A 17,880-nucleotide genomic window follows, 5' to 3' on the forward strand; every position below is an offset into this window, starting at 1 on the left:
AAGTCAGCAAGAGGCTTGTGCTTGGGCTGCAGCTTCTGCCCTCCCTTCCTTGTTTTTTTCCCCCATCTGAGAGTGAGGGGATCGAGCTTTGGAATCCGGGGACATTGAACTGCTTGGCAGTGATGCCATCCTGCTGGGATGCAGCTGCAGGAGCGAGGATGGTGGGGTCTGGAGCAGCAGCCCAGTCCTGGCCTGCAGGGCCCATGGGGACAAGACTGGGAAGCTCCTTGCAGTTGTCCCCCCATTGTCCCTGTGGGCCACATCCTGCAGTGCTGGGGCCGGCAGGTGCTCAGGCTGGGCACTGCACCTGTTGGCACCCAGGCGTCAGCCAGCGCAGCCAGGAGCACACACAGGTGTAGGGAGTGAGCAGCAGGAAGGGTATGGAACGTTTGAAGGCTGTTTATGCCGCTTCTGCATCTGTATGCAAGTCCAGATTCCTTTGTGATTGGAGATCCGCATACACCAAACCAGATGGATTTCCCACCAGGCTGGCTTAAATCTCTGGCATCTCAGCCTGGAGTCCCAAGCAGACAAAATGTGTGTGGGGCTTTAGCTGTTGCAAAAGGCACTTTGTCTGTTACTTTTTGAGCTGCTGCTGCACGACGCTGCCTCCTGGGAAACACTGCGAAATTCGTTCCACGTTCCCTTCCCGGAGCCTTTATTAGAGAGAACAAACAGGCTTAAGGAAAGGGAGGAGCAGGCAGTGAGCATTCCTTGGCCGTGCCGGTGTTTCTAAGCTTCGCCAGGTGCTCTTTGACGTCCCTGTGGCCACAGGGCAGGGGACAGAGCTGGCAGCGTGCGCGGCGTTTTCCCTTTGTCAGCCCCTGGGCCGGGATGCTCCGTGTGCCCGGGCACGCTGTGGGGTCCCTGGGGCACCCCTTTGCCGGCGCCCTCTCTCCAAGGGAGCCTTGGGGCCTCGCTAAGGATCCTCAGCCAAGCGAGATCCCTAAATAGGCTCCTCAGCCTGTCAGTTGACTGCCTCTTCAGCGCTGATGAGCCACTCTTGTGTTACTATTTAAAATCCTAATTGCTTTAATCAGCTCGCCTTTAGCCACCGCAGCCAGCGAGTCCAGGGGCTGAGAGCGCTACTCCTCCCGCTCTCCTTCGCTCGCACCACCGGGCACCCAGCGCTTGATCCCCGCGGCCACCCAGCGTCCCCGCGGCCACCCAGCATCCCCCCAGCTCTGCGCTGGCACATCCCGCTGGCAGGGCTGGTGGGACAGCGGTGGGGCGACTGCACAGCTGAGCGCAGGTTCCCTGTGCAGGCGAAGGACAAGGATTGTAATGGATGAGGAGAGGAGCTGCTGTAACTGCTGAAAATGCCAGCTCTTCAATAAACGGAATTCCTGCATCCTCTACCTGCGCTCCCCTTTATCGCCGTGAATTCCCTTCCAGGGTAGAAGTAGCCCCCTTTCCGGGCTCGGTGCCCGCCAGCCGCCTCCTGACTCCTCCACGCGTGGCCTCGGGGTGTTTCTCCATTCTGAACGGGTGCGGGGTACGGGGTGCGGGGCAGAGCTCTCCTGGGGCTGCGCTCGCAGCCAGCCCCGCTGGGATGGTGGGAGATGCCGGATTAAAATAGCGCGGCGCTTCCCCTGGCAGGGGAGGCTTGCTGCAAAGACACCCAAGCGGCTGCGGCAGCGAGGAGGAGTAGGAGGATGCTGATCGGTGCCTGACGCTGGCTCCACTGGGCAGGGGAAGAATATACAAAGACCCAAAATTGTGAGTGCAGGGCTGCCACCGAGGGACCCCTCCCTGCGTCGTTACCCCTCTGTGGTTCCCCTTGGAGGTGTACAGCACAGGGAGATCCCCAGGACCGGTTCCCTTCCTCAGGATGAGGCTTTGTGTCGGCAGGAAGCCTGGCTGGGCCGGAGGGACCTGGCAGAGGAGGGCCAGGGATGTCGAGGTGCTGAGCGCTGGCAGGGGCAGCAGCCAGGGAGGAAATGAGCAGGAAACTGCTCACTGCGGCCGGTGGTGCCGACCTCCCCACTGGGGCTGGCAGGCTCTCTGCTGTGGCTCCTCCACTGCTGCCAAGCCTGGCAGTGGGGAAGGCATTTGCCAGGGGCCAGTGCTGGCACCACGGGTGTGAGCGCCAACTCTTGTGGACTGACTGCGCCTTGCCTTCTGTCACACCGTAACTCAGCTTCTCCGGGGCACCATGTTCCACCTGCAGCCCTTTTGCCAGTGCCAAATGAGTGTGTGGCTGCTCCACCTCCTGGCCTCCCTCGTCTCCCCGTACTGGATTTGGGGGCAGAGTGGTTTCCCCAGCTGTCCCTCAGGGCCTGGTGCCTCCCTCACCCATCCTTGAGCCACGGTAGCCTGCCTACCTCTGGCATTCCCAGTGATGGATGTGTGACATGCAGCAGCAGCCCTGGGGCTGTGTTGTCCCAGAATATCCCTGAAAGAGCAGACCTCATATAGGGGATTGTTCAACTCACAGCAGCCTTCCCACGGAGTGAGGACATCTCCGCATTTATTCAAGGGCATCCCTTCTCAATTAAATCCCGGCATGGGCTAAACAAACGGGTGGTTGAGATCAAAGGGGTTTTTTTCCCACTGCTTTTTTTTTTTCTAAATCGTTGAAAGGATAGAGTGGAGGCAGCACAGTGTGTTGGGCTTCTGGTGGGGAGAAGAAACTGCCATTAAATTCCCATAAAGGCATTTCCCTGTGCTAATGTGGGACTGGAGGAGTCAGTAAATGGTGGTCATGAGGTGATGGTACTGGGTGGCTGTGGACTAGCCCAGAAGTGTGGGATTACCTACTAGTGTGGAATGGCCCATCAGAGTGGGATAGCCTGTTGCAGAATGCCCTCTGGCATAGGGTGGTTTGGTGTGGGATTGCCCATATTCTGAGTTGGAAGGAACCCACAAGCATCATCAAGTCCAGTTCTTAAGTGAGTGACCCATACAGGGATCAAGCCCACAACTTTGGTGTTATTCACCCTGTGCTCTGACCACTGTCAGAGGTTAAGTGCCCATCAATGTGGAGTTGCCCACCCAGAGGCTGGGCCAAACCACTTTGCAGCAGCCTCAGGGTACAGCACTCACTGGCACTGGGGATCTGGGTGCTCAGCCCCTGCCTGGCCATGTGCTGGGGCTTCAGCCCACGAATTCCTCTGCTCTGCCTTGGGCTTCTCAGGGATTGATGGTGTCGTTAAAGTGTCAAACAGGCCCGAGGCCGGCCCTGCTGCCAGCTGGAATTTATGGTGGAATCTGCCTTGGTGAAGGTTTTATTGCTGCTGTTAAGGAGCCGAGGGTGTGCCAGGGGCAGTAGCACCAGGGGGGCTGGTCTGCTCTGGTGGTCATTGCTAGTGATGGGGGTCACTTTGCTGGGGACTCTCGGATGGGACAGTGCCATGGGGGTCATGATGGGGTGCTGCAGCTGCACGGGATGGCCATCCCTGTGCCAGTGGCAGAAGCACCATGGGACTGTGCTCTGGGGGAGCACCAACCCCACGGGGTCAGCCCTCCCTGCAGCAGTTTGTGGGGTGTTAGGTGGCATTTTTGGAGGTGCAGTGCTGTTCAGCCATGCACAGCCCCAGGGCCTGGCTGTGCCACCCAGAGCTGTCCCGCATGTGCCACTGCCCAGCCCGGGGTCTGACCTCCTCCTGTGCCCTCTGCCATGGATCTGTCGTTTAAGAAATCAATCCCTTTGCCACCAGCTCTGTCTCCTTTTTCCTTTTAAATGGTGTCACTCTGCTATTTCCTGGCCTCTCTAATAGATTTTTATATAATCACTACAGTGCACTTTTAAAGAGCGATAGATCACGTTCATTGCTTTTCCCCGTGATTAATTTCCCATAATAGTCCTCTGTAACACCAAGGCAAAGAGAGGAGAGCAAAGAAAACCCCCACATTATCCACTTTGTGCTCCGAGTGTAAATGAATTAGATTTAATTTTTGTTTAATTGTTTCCATAGCTCAGCCTCTGCTAACTTTGCAGGATAATTTATTTTGCAGTCTTGGGGAAAAGAAGTGAAGAAGGTTCCTGTGCTGCGCTCTGCCCGCGGCAGCTGTTAATTACAGCTGATTGCCTTCCCTGCCTGGAATAATGGAGCCACGGTGGGCTCTGGCCGGAGGGTCCCGTTGCACCCAGGGGCCCTGGCAGGTGGGCAGTGCGGGATCTGGAGCTGTGGGTGAGGCAGGAAGGGCCAAGCTGGGGATGTGGGATGTGGGATGTTGTCATGTGTCTTCACGTCCAAACAGTGCTAGGTCTGAGCGGTGTGCTCCTCTCCCTGCACAGGGCCCTTGGCATCTGGGAAATGTGTCCCGTGTCCTCTGCCTGGAGCCTGGTCAGCGGGGAGAGGAGGCTCTGGCAATCATCTCCCAGCATCCAGCAACCTCCCTGCTGCCAGCCCCCAGCCATGGAAGCTGGGTCCATCCTGCCCTGGCAGATCATGGAAAGAGCAACTGGGACAGAGCCACCGTGTGTCCTCGTCAGGCTCCCCCATTAATCACTGACTGCAGGGGCATTGGGCCCTGCTTAAAATGCGCCAGCAGTGCTGAGGTGAGAGCAGGAGCTCAAGAGAGCCACAGCTAATCTGCTCCCTCTGAGACGGGCTACCTTCGGCCTGTTAATCAGCTGCAGTAATTACAATCCAACTTCATATGTGGAATGTTAATTAAAGGACGGACGCAGGGACCTGCAGCCTGGCAGTGAGTGATGTGCCTGGTAGCAAGGGGTTGAGGGGGCTGTGGGCTGTGGGGCACCCCCTGTGCCCCCAACTCATCCACTGCTCCCTGCAGCTGGAGCTGGTGCTGAATGTGGAGATGGGGGCAGGTTCTGGGGTGATTCCAGGCACTGTCCGGGGTGATGCCAGGCAGGGGACTGGCAGGCTATGGTTGCTGGCAGTTCGCAGTGTCTCTGCTTCATGGTTCCTGGATGGTGGCTGCTGCTTGCTTCTAAAATTGCTTTGCTGATGTGCATGGATGGATGGATTTGTTGGGGAGCAGGATATTGCAGCTGGAGCTCCATTGCTCTCCCTGCTGCCCTGGCCCTGATCTCCCCATGAACTTTGCCTCACCCTGACATCCCTGTGTGTCCTTTGCTCTGGATTGAGCACCCACCTCCCTCCACTGTGTCTGTTCCATGTTCCAGCCTCCAGCCATCACCGTGGCCTTCTGCTGGCCTCACTCCAGTATACTAATCTCACCTGCATTGGGGGGCCCAAAGCTAGACATGGCATCTAGACATGGCCTTGTGGGAGGCGATGGCAGGGCTGGCCAGGGTCACGCTGCTGGCCTGTTCCTCGGTCCCAGCAGTGTTCCTGCCTGACTGCCCATGGGCAACTCAGCTCTGGGGGACTGGGCTCAGCCATTCTCTTCCTAACCTTCAGGGGGTCCACCTGAGGGGCAGCTCTGATCCCTGCCATACCTGTCCTCACTGGGGAGGAGACCCTCACCCCATCCTGCCCTGGCTTTTGCCCTCTCAGGGTGCTGATGCCTGTGCCAGGAGCTGGCAGGTGCTGGCATGGGGCAGCTGGAGCCCCGAGTGCTGCATCGATCCGGCAGGCAGAGCTCAATTCTTTTGGAGTCCCTGCCTGGTCCCTGTCCTGTCCCTGCCTGGTCCATGTCTCTGCAGAGCCCTGTGCTGTTATGCTTTGAGCAGCATTGTCTGACTGACACTGAGCTGCAGTTGTCCCCTTCTTGTCCCCCAGGAATATGCACCGTGCTGTCAGCCTGCAGCCCCTCCAGCTGCTGCACTGGTGTCCTTGGCTGCACTCACCTTACCTGGGGGGCCAGGGAGCCCCTGGGGGGCAGGGGCTGCTGAGGGGATCCTGTGGGTCCCGGGGGTGGCTGAGAGCCTGGGTGCAAGGTGACAGCAGATCCTGGCTGAGCCTCCACTAAGCTGGAGGTGGTGGGTGCTCCTTGCCTGTCCCAGTGGAAGGTGCAGGTGTTTTTTGGAGGAGAGATGGTGGGGAGAGCCTGGCTGGCAGCTGGCAGAGGTGGGCACCAGCCCTGGTGCAGCTGGGGGAGTCATTAAAACCCCGGCCAGCAGCCTGGAGCGGCGCTGAGCAATCTGCCAGGGCGTCAGTGCCCTGGATTATTGCTGTGAGCAGCTGAAGGAGAGCAGAGAAGAGGCGTGAGCTGAGAGGAATGACAAAGAGGGGAAAGAGAGGAAGAAGACCTGGAGGAGGAGAAGAGGGATGCTGGATCAGTGCTGGAGGCAGTGCAGAGTGCTCCAGCAGTGATGCTCTGCTGTGCCAGCAGCCACCTGGTCCCTGCTCCCCAAGCAGTGTGTAGTGCCCTGATGCATGTTCCATTGGTCCCAGGTGCCCTGTCTCTTAGCAGCCTGTCCCTGGGCAGCCCCCTCCCCACAGTCCCTGGGACTCATTTCTTGTGTCTCTTTTGTTTTCCCCGCGGAGAGGTGGAGTTCCCGGATCACTCGGATCCCACTGTTGCTTTCCCATGGGGTCTTAAAACCAGGTTCACTAAAGCTCTTCTGTCTCTATGGCCATGCTGATCATAAATCCAGACATGTTTTGTCAGGTGGGCTGGTGGCAGTCTTCAGTTGATCTGTCTTCTCGAAATAAGGAATGCTTCTCCTGGCATTTCTAGCTTGGTCCCCTCACTGGCAGTGTTGGAAATGTTGGGGGGAGGATGGTGTGCTGTGGCAGCCGACTCCAAGGGCAGTGCCAGGAGCCACGGCCATGTGGTGTCGCAGGAGGGCTTTGTGGGATGTGGAGTCCTGCACATGCCAGTTCCAGAAGTTCAGGATCATAAAAGGACAGAAGCATCAAATTTGTCTTTCCAGTTCATCCAACTTTCTTTGCATTTCAAATAGCTGCTCCTAGGGAACTGCTCAGAGCAGTGGCTGCTGGCAAGAAGGCCTGGAATAGTCAGGAAGAGCTCACTGTGGTTCTATTGCTATCCCCTTACACTGTGTGGATCTTCTGTTGCCTCTGGTTGAGCCCTATCAGATTCTACCCATTTTGGAGCTCCTTGGATCTGCTCCGAAGTCTCTCTCCCACTTATTCCTCAGATACTGTTCACAGCCACATTTGGTCACACAGGAGATGGCTCCTGGAGGCCTTAGTGCTGGTCCCAGAGCTTCTGCCGTCACAGATCCCATCTTGGGATACCTTCATCCATCCTTCTGTGCTAGACAGTGTTGGCATTTCTCCGTGCATCTACTTCCTCTTGGCAAAGCCCCAGCTGGATCACCGGGAAAGGCACACCAAGGCTCTCTTCATGCTTCCTCCATGTGCTCCCTGGCTGGTGGGAGGGTCCCTCCTTTGAGAGGTGAAGCCATCTACCACTTCTCTTGGAACCTGCATTCCACTGGGACAGGCTGCCTGCAGGGATCCTGCGGATGCACCTCTTCCCTGCGCTGGGGATGGAGCCAGGGACCCGTGGCAGTTCACAAGAGGAGAGCCAGTCAGATGTGTCCAGCTCAGGGCTTGGGGTTGTGGCACGTGGGACTGGTACCACGGCAGTCTCCCTTCCCTGGGTGCTGTGGATGTGGTATGACTCTTCCACCCATGGGCTGGTACCATGAGGTGGCTGGTGTGGGAGCGGCAGCACTGGCAGTGATACACAGCAGAGCATGACCCCATGTCCTGGGCAGCCCCTTCCTGCAGCAGCACCAGATGCTTTCCCTGCAGTTCGAGTTTTCCCATCTCATTCATTTTAGGGACTAATTAAAGTGTTTCCCCTCCCTCCCTCCCTCCCTCCCTCACCCTCCTTCCCACACTCTCCCCCGTTCCATACAGCTGCACATGGATTTTAGGGTCGTGCTTATTTAAATCGGTTATAGTTAAATTAATGGGCGTTTGTTTTAGGAAAAACAGCAGAAATCCCATAAAAACAAATGTTTTTTGTGTCCCACAACCAGCCCTGTAGCCCTGCTGGCATTGGAAATTCCCAAGGTGGATGCCCTGGGCAGCCTTAGCCCCACACCTCCCACAGCAGGGGGCACGCAGCATCTTCTGGGTACCATTAGGAGGTGACCTCTGATGCTTACAAGGTAGTTGGGTGAGTTTTGTCCCCGTGGTCCCACACCCAGCAGTGGCTGCCGGGTCAGCCACATGTGTTTGCCCAGGGTAATTCCCCATCTTGGCACAGAGATGCTGCTAAACCGCCTCTGCTGGGGCGGGTGGCGGGTTTATTCTTTCATCAGGAGGTTAGATAGGGAAGAGCTTTAAGAAGAAGAAAGAGAAAGGGGAGGAGGAAGGATAATTATTTTTTCCAATGGCTCTGAGCTGCTGGATGCCTTTAATGTTCCCCTCGTGTTCCCATGGGTCAGACCGGGCAGAGCCTGGCCCGGAGCAGTGTGGTGCGGCCGCCTTTGTCATCGGGGCTGTGGTCTTGGTTATTAGCCAGGATACGGAGACCCAGAACCTCAGATCTTCTGTGCAGCTGGTGGGAGGGATGAGCAGAGCTGCCTTATCATGCTCATTTAACTGGTTAATACATCTTCAGAGCAAATAATGCGGGCTGGGGGTGAACTGCTTAACCAACCTCATTACTATTGTGCATTTAGCAGCTTGGAGGAAGATAATACCTTTCAGGTTTGACCCAATTTTAGTTTTTGTTGTCATAACCATGGAAAATCGACCTTCAGAGACCCTCAGCAGTGAGCCTGAATAGGAAGTGATTTACAGCAAAAGTGCTGTGTGGAATGCTTAATGCACTTGTACAGGAAAACAGACTGTGACTGGCTTCTGGCATCCCTGTCTCCACAGTGGGTGCTGGCCTGGCTGCTGTCACCCCTGTCCCTGCTGCAGGGGCTGCCTGCACTGCCCTGGCTCTGGGTCACCCACTATCTGCACACAGCCCGTGTGGGATGGGGTCCATGGTTGCATGGCCATACCAGTGCTTTGCTTCCCTCCCCGTGGTGCTGGGGCTCTCCTTGGGTCAGCTGAAGCAGGGCTGGCCTGGGCACCTGCTTCCCTGGGCACCATTGCTGCTCACTGGGGTGGTGCAGGACCCTGTGGTCAGTGCACACCCATGGTCAGTGTGGGACCCCACAAGCGCCGTGAATCCTGTGGTCAGTGTGCATCCCACAACGATTGTGTGTCCCATGAGCTCCTCTTGGCACTGGTGTCGTCAGCCTGAGTCCAGCCTGACACACAGACCTTGGCCAGACTCTCCCACCACCACCAGCCTGTGGCTTTTCTGCTGGTGCCCTTCACCACCCGGTTTGTGCTGTGGGAGCAGTGACAGCCCTGGTGCCGCGGTGACAGCCCTGACGCCGCGCCGGCAGCGTTCCCATGGGTGAGATGTCACCCGCGCCCAGCGGGGGTGGTTCCCATCGCTTCAGTTTTGTCTGTGGCAGGCAGAGACTTTCCCAGCTCCAGCAGCCGGGGGTGTGTGGGACCTTGCTTTCACTTTGATGGGGAGGAGGGTGGCAGGGAGGTGACAAGCCTTCCTCCCCTTTCCCTGAGGCAGCTGTGAGCGTGGCTCCTGCTGCTGCTGTGGCGTGTGGGTGGTCCCCATGGCACGGGATGCAGTTGGCAGTAGTGCTCAGGGCTGGGGGAGTGCTGGGAGCAGGTGATGCCCACAGGGAGTGGGTGATGCCCATGGGGTGCAGGCTCCCCCAGCACTTCTGCAGAGGAATCAGCTGGACTGAAGTAGACAGGCCATGCTCTCTTCCCAGCTCTACCCAGGGCTACACTGGGATGGGGGCATGGCGTGAGCAGCTAATACTAGATTGCTGAAATTCTGCTGGTTTGCAACTGAAGGAGAAGCTGCTCCCTCAGCACAAGAGTTGAAACTCTTTAGCCTTACTCTGTGTCACCTCCATGGCCATGGATACCTCCAGGTGTGACGTAAGTGAGACCCGAGGAAAAAACATATTCTGTTTAGCATCAAAATCCTATTACCAAGTGCCGTGTTCTGCTGCACAGATATCAGCCGTGGCACAGATAAGTGGGAAATAGCTCCTGGTCGAGCTGGAGCAGGAGCTGTATCTCAGGCTGCACAGGCGCCAAGTGCTGCTTCAGTGAGTTTGCTGCTGAAAGAAAATTCCTCTCCCGCCTCCTCTGCAATCCAGGGAAAAGCACTGTGGACACCCACCTCCAGGCCCCGCTTCCCCCCCCAGCTCTGACTGCTGAGGGGCATTTCTGTGACACCCCACTGCCATGGTGGGGTCCAGCAGAAGGGCTGGACTGGGAGGAGGAAGCAGTGTCTTCATGGGAGTGCAGGGGCAGTGGCAAGGGATCAGCCTCCCAAAAATGAGCATGTACAGCCCCAGTGCTGCCCCCCCCAGCAGCTGCCAGGCTTGCCCTGGGATTGCAGATGCTGCAGGCAGCTGCATCATCTTTCCATCTCCTCCCTGGGGTGCTACTGACTTTGATAAAACCTCTCGGCCTTCCAGGGGTTGGCTTGTTGATCTAATCGCTGTGGTTTAGTGTGTAGTAAAAGCCCGGTGGCTCTTGGGGGAGATGCCCTGTGGGGATCCACAATCGACTTTCCCATCTCTCCTGGGGCTGGACTGCTTTCCCTGCAGGGGTATGCTGAGGGATGCTGCCGAGCCCCTGATACCAGTGGGGAGCACCCCAGCCCCATGTGGGTTTGCTTTTGAAAATAGAAGGTGCTGAAAAAAATCCTGCTATGCTCAGCTTATTTCAGGGATGCTGTTGGGTTTTCCCAGTGTTTGCCATGCCCTGCACTCACTGCATGTGCATGGGGGTTCAGTCTTGGGCAAATCCCACAGTGTGAGTCCCCACTGAACCCCTGGCTCAGCCACAGTTCCTGGTCACATGCAAACCACCCAGAGAGGAGGGAAGAGAGGATGGTGACAGTGCCTGTAGGAGGGGACAGCCACAGAGGGGTTAGGGGACAACCAAGAGGGAGGTTGGGGACACCGAGGGGATCTTAGGGGACCAGCTGTGACAGACCATCATTAAAGGGGCTGGGAAGGAGGGGCTGGTGAGCATGATGCTGTGCTGAGCTTTAGCTCTGCATGCTGATCAGTAGCAGAGCCTAATGAGCAGGACTAATGACACAGGAGGGAAATTCCAGTAAGTCTGGGGAGAGTGGGAAGTGCCTGTGATGTTCACCGTATCTCTGTGGGTTTTCTGTGGTCTGTCCCCAGAGGGACCCCAATCAGTGATGGTGCCTGTCATGGGGATGGTGCCACTCCCAGCAGTGTGTTTGGCATACTGGGTGCCTGCTGGTGCTGGTTCCAGTGTGTGCAGCTCCAGCTGCTCCTGGAGCCAGCATCTGAGCACCTCTGTGAGCTGTTCTTACCACCTCAGTGCTCTTGCACTGCTGAGCAGCTGACCGTTGTGTGGGCCCTGTGCTGCTGTGGTTATTGGGGTGTGCTGGTGGCTTTGCACGGTCTGGGCCAGCAGCCTGTCCCAGCAGTTGCTGCAGAGCCAGCCTGGGGGTCCCAACTCCCTTCTCACCTCCCTCTCAGCCACGGCTGGTTTGGCAGAAGGAGGGGGATTTGCAGCCACACCATTGCAGGCAGATTTTTCCTTCCTATTCTCCTCATTTTTTAATGAGCCAACCTTGGAGGACCTTGAGCGCCACTCCCGCAGCTCTGCTGTGACTTATCTGCTGGCCTCTGCCCCTGTTCTGCTGAGGGGATAAATCTCATCTCCCCGTGTGGAGCTGGTGCTCTGAGCCCATCCCGCTGCACAGTGCAGGCATCATAACTCACAACAGGCGGAGAGGCTGCCTGGCTGAGGTGCAGGGGGAACATCACCGCTCTGTGCTGTGGAGGATGGGCTGCCCAGGAGAACGGGGAAAATGTCCCATTACAATGGGGGACAAGCTGTTAAATGATTTCGTGTTATACCTGGGTCAGGGAAAAGTAAGTGTGGGGCAGTGGGCAGCCTCTGGGGAGCCTTTGGGGAACAGGTGTTTTTTCCCTTAGGAAGAAGTTTTTGCCTTTCCTCGTTTCCATACCGTGTGGTCATCTGAGGCCGGGGCTGGTGATCCTAGGGAAGCAGGAGCAGCATCCTGCATCAGTGCAGAGACCAAGATGTATCCTGCTGGGGACCCTGAGCTGGGGACTTCTGTGTGCCCTGTGCAGCCAAACCCTGTTCCTCTAGACTGGACGTGCTTTCCCTGCTTAGGGAGCTTTACCAGTGGGCAGGGTCCTGCCCCTGCATGTGTCAGGGCCACTCCAGAGCTGCCCCCCAGCTGTGGGATAATTGTGCTGTTTGAAGGAATGAGACAAGCACATGTGAGTCCCCAGAGCTGTGGTGTTTTGAGTCACTGAGCTCTGCCACGTCTTCCTCCATTATTAGTGGTGGTACCTACACCGGGATGGGACTGGAGCCCCTCTCCCTCTCTCTTTCAGGCTGAGAAGCTGCTGCTGTGAGACCCCGACAGCTCTTTCTGACAGCTCCAAGGGGTGAACACGAGTGTGAGCTCCTGCCTGCCACTGCACCTGAGGCACCTGCTCTTGAGTCTTCAGGTATGTTGTTCCCACCCAAGCAATCTGTGTAGGGGAGGGGGTATGGAGATATTTTTCAGTTGAGGATGAAGCTGCTGCTTCCCATGGCTGTGCCTGGGGCAACAGCCCACGATCAGCCCATTGGGTGTGTTGCACCAGCACTGGGTACAGATCCTGTGGGTCCAGACTTGTGTGCGATGAGCTGGCAAAGGGGAGAGTCATCAGGAAAAGCCATGGCTTTTGGTCCTCATGAGTTGTGGATTTGAGGGATCTGGTCCTGCCTGAGGATCAGTCCCAACCATCTCCCTCCTGCTCACTGCAGGAGTGTCCCACAGCATGTGGGATCTCAGTGGTGTCCCTGCACGGGCAGGGGAATGTGTGACCACAGTGCACGCACAGCTCTGCACGTCGCAGCTCGGCTGGACCTGCTGAGAACTGACTTCTGGCACGGCCCGTGCTGCAAACCCCCCTCAGGGCTGCGTGTGTGGCTCTGCATGGTCTGGGTTGAACCCAGCCCCGTCAGTTCATGTTACCCAGACTGGAACCCACCTTGCACTGACACCAGCCCGCACTGGGAGCTCGCACCAGCTTGAGGAGGAGTTGAAATTTAAACTTCTCAAAGGCAGCGGGACTCTCCTCCAGATGAGGCATCATTACTGTTTCTTCCCAGCACTGCGAGAACCCACAGGCACAGCAGGCACTCAGAGGGGTCATGGCAGCGCTGTGGCAGCCACGGTGACCAGGGACTGGGCTCTGCTTGGAGTTGTTCTGCCACTGCATATGTCTTCCAGTGCCCTCCCCACCAGCTACTGCACTGAGGGGACCCCAGACCTGGGAGCACTCTTCTCCCACTGATGTGAGCTGAGGGGAGTGCCTGGGCAGGTGCAAGGGCCCGTGGAGCTGTGTGTCCCCCTGCAGTGCTGCTCCCCAAAACACTGGCTCCTGTGCTCTGCCCCAGCCACAAGTGCCTGCTCAGGAATCATGAAATGGGAGTGAGAGTTTGAGGCTCCTCGTTGCTCTCGGTGGCAGAGGTTGTCCCAAGCAGGGGATTAGAGACACTGTGAAGATGAATTCCCCAGCTGCATTTGTCAGTTCAGAGGCAGCAAAGGCAGCTGAGCTCTGTGCATCACCTTGAAGCTCTTTTTTTTGTCTTTTAGAAAACTTTGGGTGGATGTTATTGCTCATGAAAGCAAGGGGCTGATCATGCTGGGAAGGAGCAGGCGTAGTGTGGGCTGGCACTATTATGCAAGCTTCCCACATGCAGCTCTGCCAGTGCACTCCGTTCCAGAACAACAGCATGCGCCCTTGTGCCAGCCCCAAGCCCACCTCCGGGTCTGCCAGAGCACCATAGTGCCACTCTGCCCACATGGCCCTCACTGTGGGCCCTGCCCCTGCCACCTGCACCTGCATCCTGCCACCTGCTCCTGCGCAGGGCCAGCAGCCCCATGGGTGGGTGGATTTGGAGTGAGGGGTGCATGGTCCTACCCGGCCCCACAGCACTTTGGTGTGCCAGAGCTGGCCATCATAAGAGCCCCGGCCAAAGTGGGAGCACTGGCAATTTCTTCCTGGACTTTGCACTGCACTGGGACATGTCTGGCTCTTGGGGCTGGGGCTGTGCTCCTATTTGGAGGCTGTCACCTCAGCCATGATGCATGCTGTGCTCCTGCACTGGGAGGGATGTGCCCATCCTGGGGGATGCGCCTCATCTGTGGGGCTGGTGCAGCCACTGCTGCCAGGACCTGCTCTGGGCTCACATGAGCTCAGGCCATCAAGTCTCTTCCCCATCCAGGTTTTCTCCCTGCTGCTTTCCCCCTCTCTCCCCTGCATCCATCTCCCTCACTGGGCTCTGTGTGTGGCTGCTGGCCATGGACTGTGCAGGTGCTGCTCAGGGCACACTGGGCTGGTGGGGAGCAGCCCAGAGCAGGGAGGAACACGCTGATGCAGAGTCCCTGCAGTGACTCTCCCCATCAACCCCAAACCTGCCAGAGCACCCCCGAGAGAAGAGTGCCGCTTCAAGGAAGACTTGGAGATGAGCAATGGAAAACCACTGACAGGGGAGCCCTTGAGGCGCTTTCATTCCAGTGAGTAGGAGTGTGAGATCTGCTCAGACATGAAAGGCTGCAGAGCTCTGTCCCCAAAGTCACAGCAAGGAAGAGGATGGGGGTGTGCGGCTGCACCGGGAGGTCATCCCGGGAACGACTGGCACTGGGATCCCCACTCCCTCCCTCCCCTTCTAGCAACTAAATTAGGTCATACTTGAAAGTCAGTTTCTTGGCTGTGGATTTAATTTAGCTTTTCCAGGCTAGTTATCATATAATAAATTCCAGGAGATTTATAGAAAACATGCCCAGGGAGGCTTAGCCAGTGTGTAACAAGATTTGTGCCTCTTTCCCACTGTCGAGCAGCTCTGGCGAGCGCAGCGCTGCCAGCAGATGTGCAGGCAGGGCTGGGAGCCCCCAGGGAGACCGGGCAGCCCCAACAGTGGGAAGCTGTCACCCCCCATCTTTCTGGGCCATGTTAGGGTGCCATATGCAGCTGTCCTGTGCCCCGGCTCCCCAGCAGTCATAAATCACCTGGAACGGGTGCATTCCTGTGGCTGTTCATCCCTTTCTTCTCCCCTGGGCTCAACATGGGCAATGCCAAGCACAAGCCCATCCTGGCAGTGCCTGTATGTGATTGGAGGCAGCACAGTGGCGTGAGGACTCAGCAGCCCCAAGCAGTGCCAGAGGGGAGCCATGGGGCATTGGGGTCACCTGGTGTCTTTCTGCTCAAGTGGTGACAGTATGTGGGACGTCCCTGCGGGGGGGTGGGGGGCCTTGTGCCCTCCTTCCCCCAGCTCCTGGGGCACAGGGACTGTGAGACCGAGCTAGAATCGGCATCTCTTCGCTCTCAGTTCTGCTGGGGGGGTTTTCCCACCATGCTCAGAAAGGCCAAGCAGTGAAAGGTGCTGGGGTTTGTGGGGATTTATGGCACTGACAATGCAGCGCTGAGAGCCGGTGGCTCAGCACGGAGGGCACTGCCAGCCTGCTCCTGCTCCGCTCACTGCTAACGCTGCTCAATTAGTGTCTTATTAGTCACTCTGCGTGTTAAGGCATTAGGAACAATTAAGGGTGAGAAGAGTTTCCAGATGTAGCGGCAAGCACTGGAGCTGGGAGCTGGCAGGTCTGCTGGCTGCTCCCATATGGAAATGATCTCATGCACAGCGGGATTCACTGCAGGACCACAGGGTCAGCCTGACTGAGGATCCCCACTACGGGGCAGTCCTGGGGGCAGTGCCCTCCTCTGCCACCAGCACTGCTGCCGGGAGCCATGCAGAGGTGCAAAGTAGCCACTGGGATGCCCATGGATGAGGGGCACAGCCAGGCACTGTCCCTGCCCTGAGGAAGGGGATGTGCCACCAAACACTGCCTGAGCGCCCTCGGTGTGCTCTGTGGGAGTGGGTTTGCAATGAGCTCAAGTCAAATATTTACTTACTGTCGGGGCTGGATGTGAGTCAGTCCCTCAGTGCACCCAGCCAGTGATGGCAGCCCCGTACCATGCTGTGCCATGCCATGCTGTGCTGTGGTGGTGAGAAAAGGGGGAAACTGTTGGAGCATCTGGGACACGGCGTGTGGGGGCCAACCGCCTCGACAGAGATAGCGCTGTGTTGTGACACTTTAGGTGCAGGAGAAGTAGTGCAAGCAGAGATGAATATGACTTCAGAGCCCAAGTGCAAGTGACTTCAGCTTCCCAAAAATAGTCCCCAGGTGGTGCTGGGGGAGGGGACCTGGAGTTGGCAGTTTCTGGTGGTGTCTCCTGTTGGCTTGCTCCCCTCATGCCAGGTAGGCTGCATGCTCACCATTGCTCCCAGCATTGCACCTCCATTACCCCTCACCCTATGGTGCTGGTGAGACCACCAGCCAAGGGTCAGGGAGCCAGCGGTGGCCCTGGCCAGCAGAGGTGGTCTCTCCTCAGCACCAAACACACCCTATAACAAGTACTCTGAGAGGGTTCCGCATCAATTCCTGAAGCCTTTGGGTGCCCTCGTGGTGTGGAGGGTGTGATGAGGCTGCCCCAGCCCTGGGGGAATCTCCCCAGACTCTGAGGAGCTGAGACACTGAGGAGCTGAGACACTGAGAGGAATCTCCCCTCCTCATTCGCTGAGCTGAGGCCGCAAGGTGCTGATGCACAGAGGGGCAGCCAAGAGAAGGACGGTGGCCTTCAGCACATTGGAATATTTTCTCTGCTGCTCTCCCTGGGGCAGGAAGTGGTGCTTGGACAGATGGTGTTTTTGAGTGACCTTGTAGCTCTGAGTGGTTCCCTTGGCTGCTGAGTAATATTGGGAGCCGTGGGAAGCGGCAGCGGTGCTACAACCTGCTCACACTGGTGGGAGCCTGTCAGGGAGCCAGGCTGGGAGGAATATGGGGTGAGCCAGGGGATGGAGCTAGAGCCCAACAGCCCTGACGTGATGGCTGCAGGGAAATTCAATGTGCACCACAATTCCTGGCTCCCCTGGGCTGTGGGAAGAGTGTGGTATGTCCAGTGAGGCTATTCTGAGGCTCGCAACAGCTCCTCCAGCCTATGCTCCCAGGTCTTTGCTTTGGCAGTGGGATCATTCCTCCTCCTTCTGCTCTTTGTTGGGAAGAGCCCGAGTTTCTGCAGGAGCTGAGGCAGCGGTGCCTGCAGTCAGCACACCACTGCCATAGTGTGTGTGAACACACCAGGGGTCCAGGTTGAGCCCATGAGGGCAGCAGGTAGAAAGGTTTTTGCTATGTAAAGGGTGTTTTGGAGCTGCGATCCAGGACTGTGGTCCTGAGGAAACAGATCCAAGTGAGGGGAAAGCCGCACTGCAATGTGTGGCTTTGCCATTGAGGAGTCAGCCTGGGCAAGCTCAGCTCCTCTGGCACCCTTGCAGCCTCCTACCAGCTCCATGAGGGCTGCAGCACCAAGAGGTGTCCTAAACTGGGGAAGGAACAAGGAGCTCTTGGCACTGCCTGGAACATCATTTGCATTCAGGCACAGCTCCTCCTGCGAGGGAGGCAGCCGAGGGGTGAAGAACACACCAGCTCCGGCTGTTGGAGCATCTCGCGGGACAGCTGCGGAGGGGCTGTGACTTGGGGATCACCCTGCTCCAGGTTTCTTCTTTTTGTTCTTTGCCTCAACTTTGTGTCTGAGTTTGTTCCAAACGGGAATTGCCATCTTGCTTTGGGCCCACTGCCCTGTGGTGTGATCCAATGAACAACAGTGGGGCTGGTTGTGTTCCTGTCTGTTGTGTGCTCTCTGGGGATGGAGAGGGTCTCATTTCCATTGCATGGACCACAAGACCAGCTGGGGCCAGGCAGTTCCCAGCCGGATTCAGGTAGCCTGTGGTGGTGTCCCATGGAGCGGGATGTTGGCTCCTTCCTGGGGACTGCTCCAGGCTGGGATGTGACATGTGGCAGGGCAAGGGGAGCAGCAGAGGGTGTGAGGGTCTCGTGGGTCTCGGAGCGCAGCAGAACAGGGTGCAGGAGCCCAGATTGCTCTGGAGTCACCAGATGGAGTGAGTTGGGGTTGAA

At 57.4% G+C, this 17,880-nt stretch overlaps 1 protein-coding gene across 13 annotated transcripts in view; it reads left to right on the forward strand.

The window, feature by feature from the left end:
* RBFOX3 (RNA binding fox-1 homolog 3) overlaps nucleotides 1-17,880 on the forward strand; it is a 145,593-nt gene that overhangs the window by 59,217 nt on the left and 68,496 nt on the right. For all 13 annotated transcript variants that reach the window (XM_071573547.1, XM_071573550.1, XM_071573548.1 and 10 more), the window contains exon 2: nucleotides 12,251-12,367. The gene's annotated coding sequence lies outside the window, so the exon portion shown is untranslated. The remainder of the gene's footprint in view (nucleotides 1-12,250; nucleotides 12,368-17,880) is intronic.

This window comes from Pithys albifrons, chromosome 19 (genome assembly GCF_047495875.1).
Source record: "Pithys albifrons albifrons isolate INPA30051 chromosome 19, PitAlb_v1, whole genome shotgun sequence".
NCBI classification, from domain to species: Eukaryota; Metazoa; Chordata; class Aves; order Passeriformes; family Thamnophilidae; genus Pithys; species Pithys albifrons.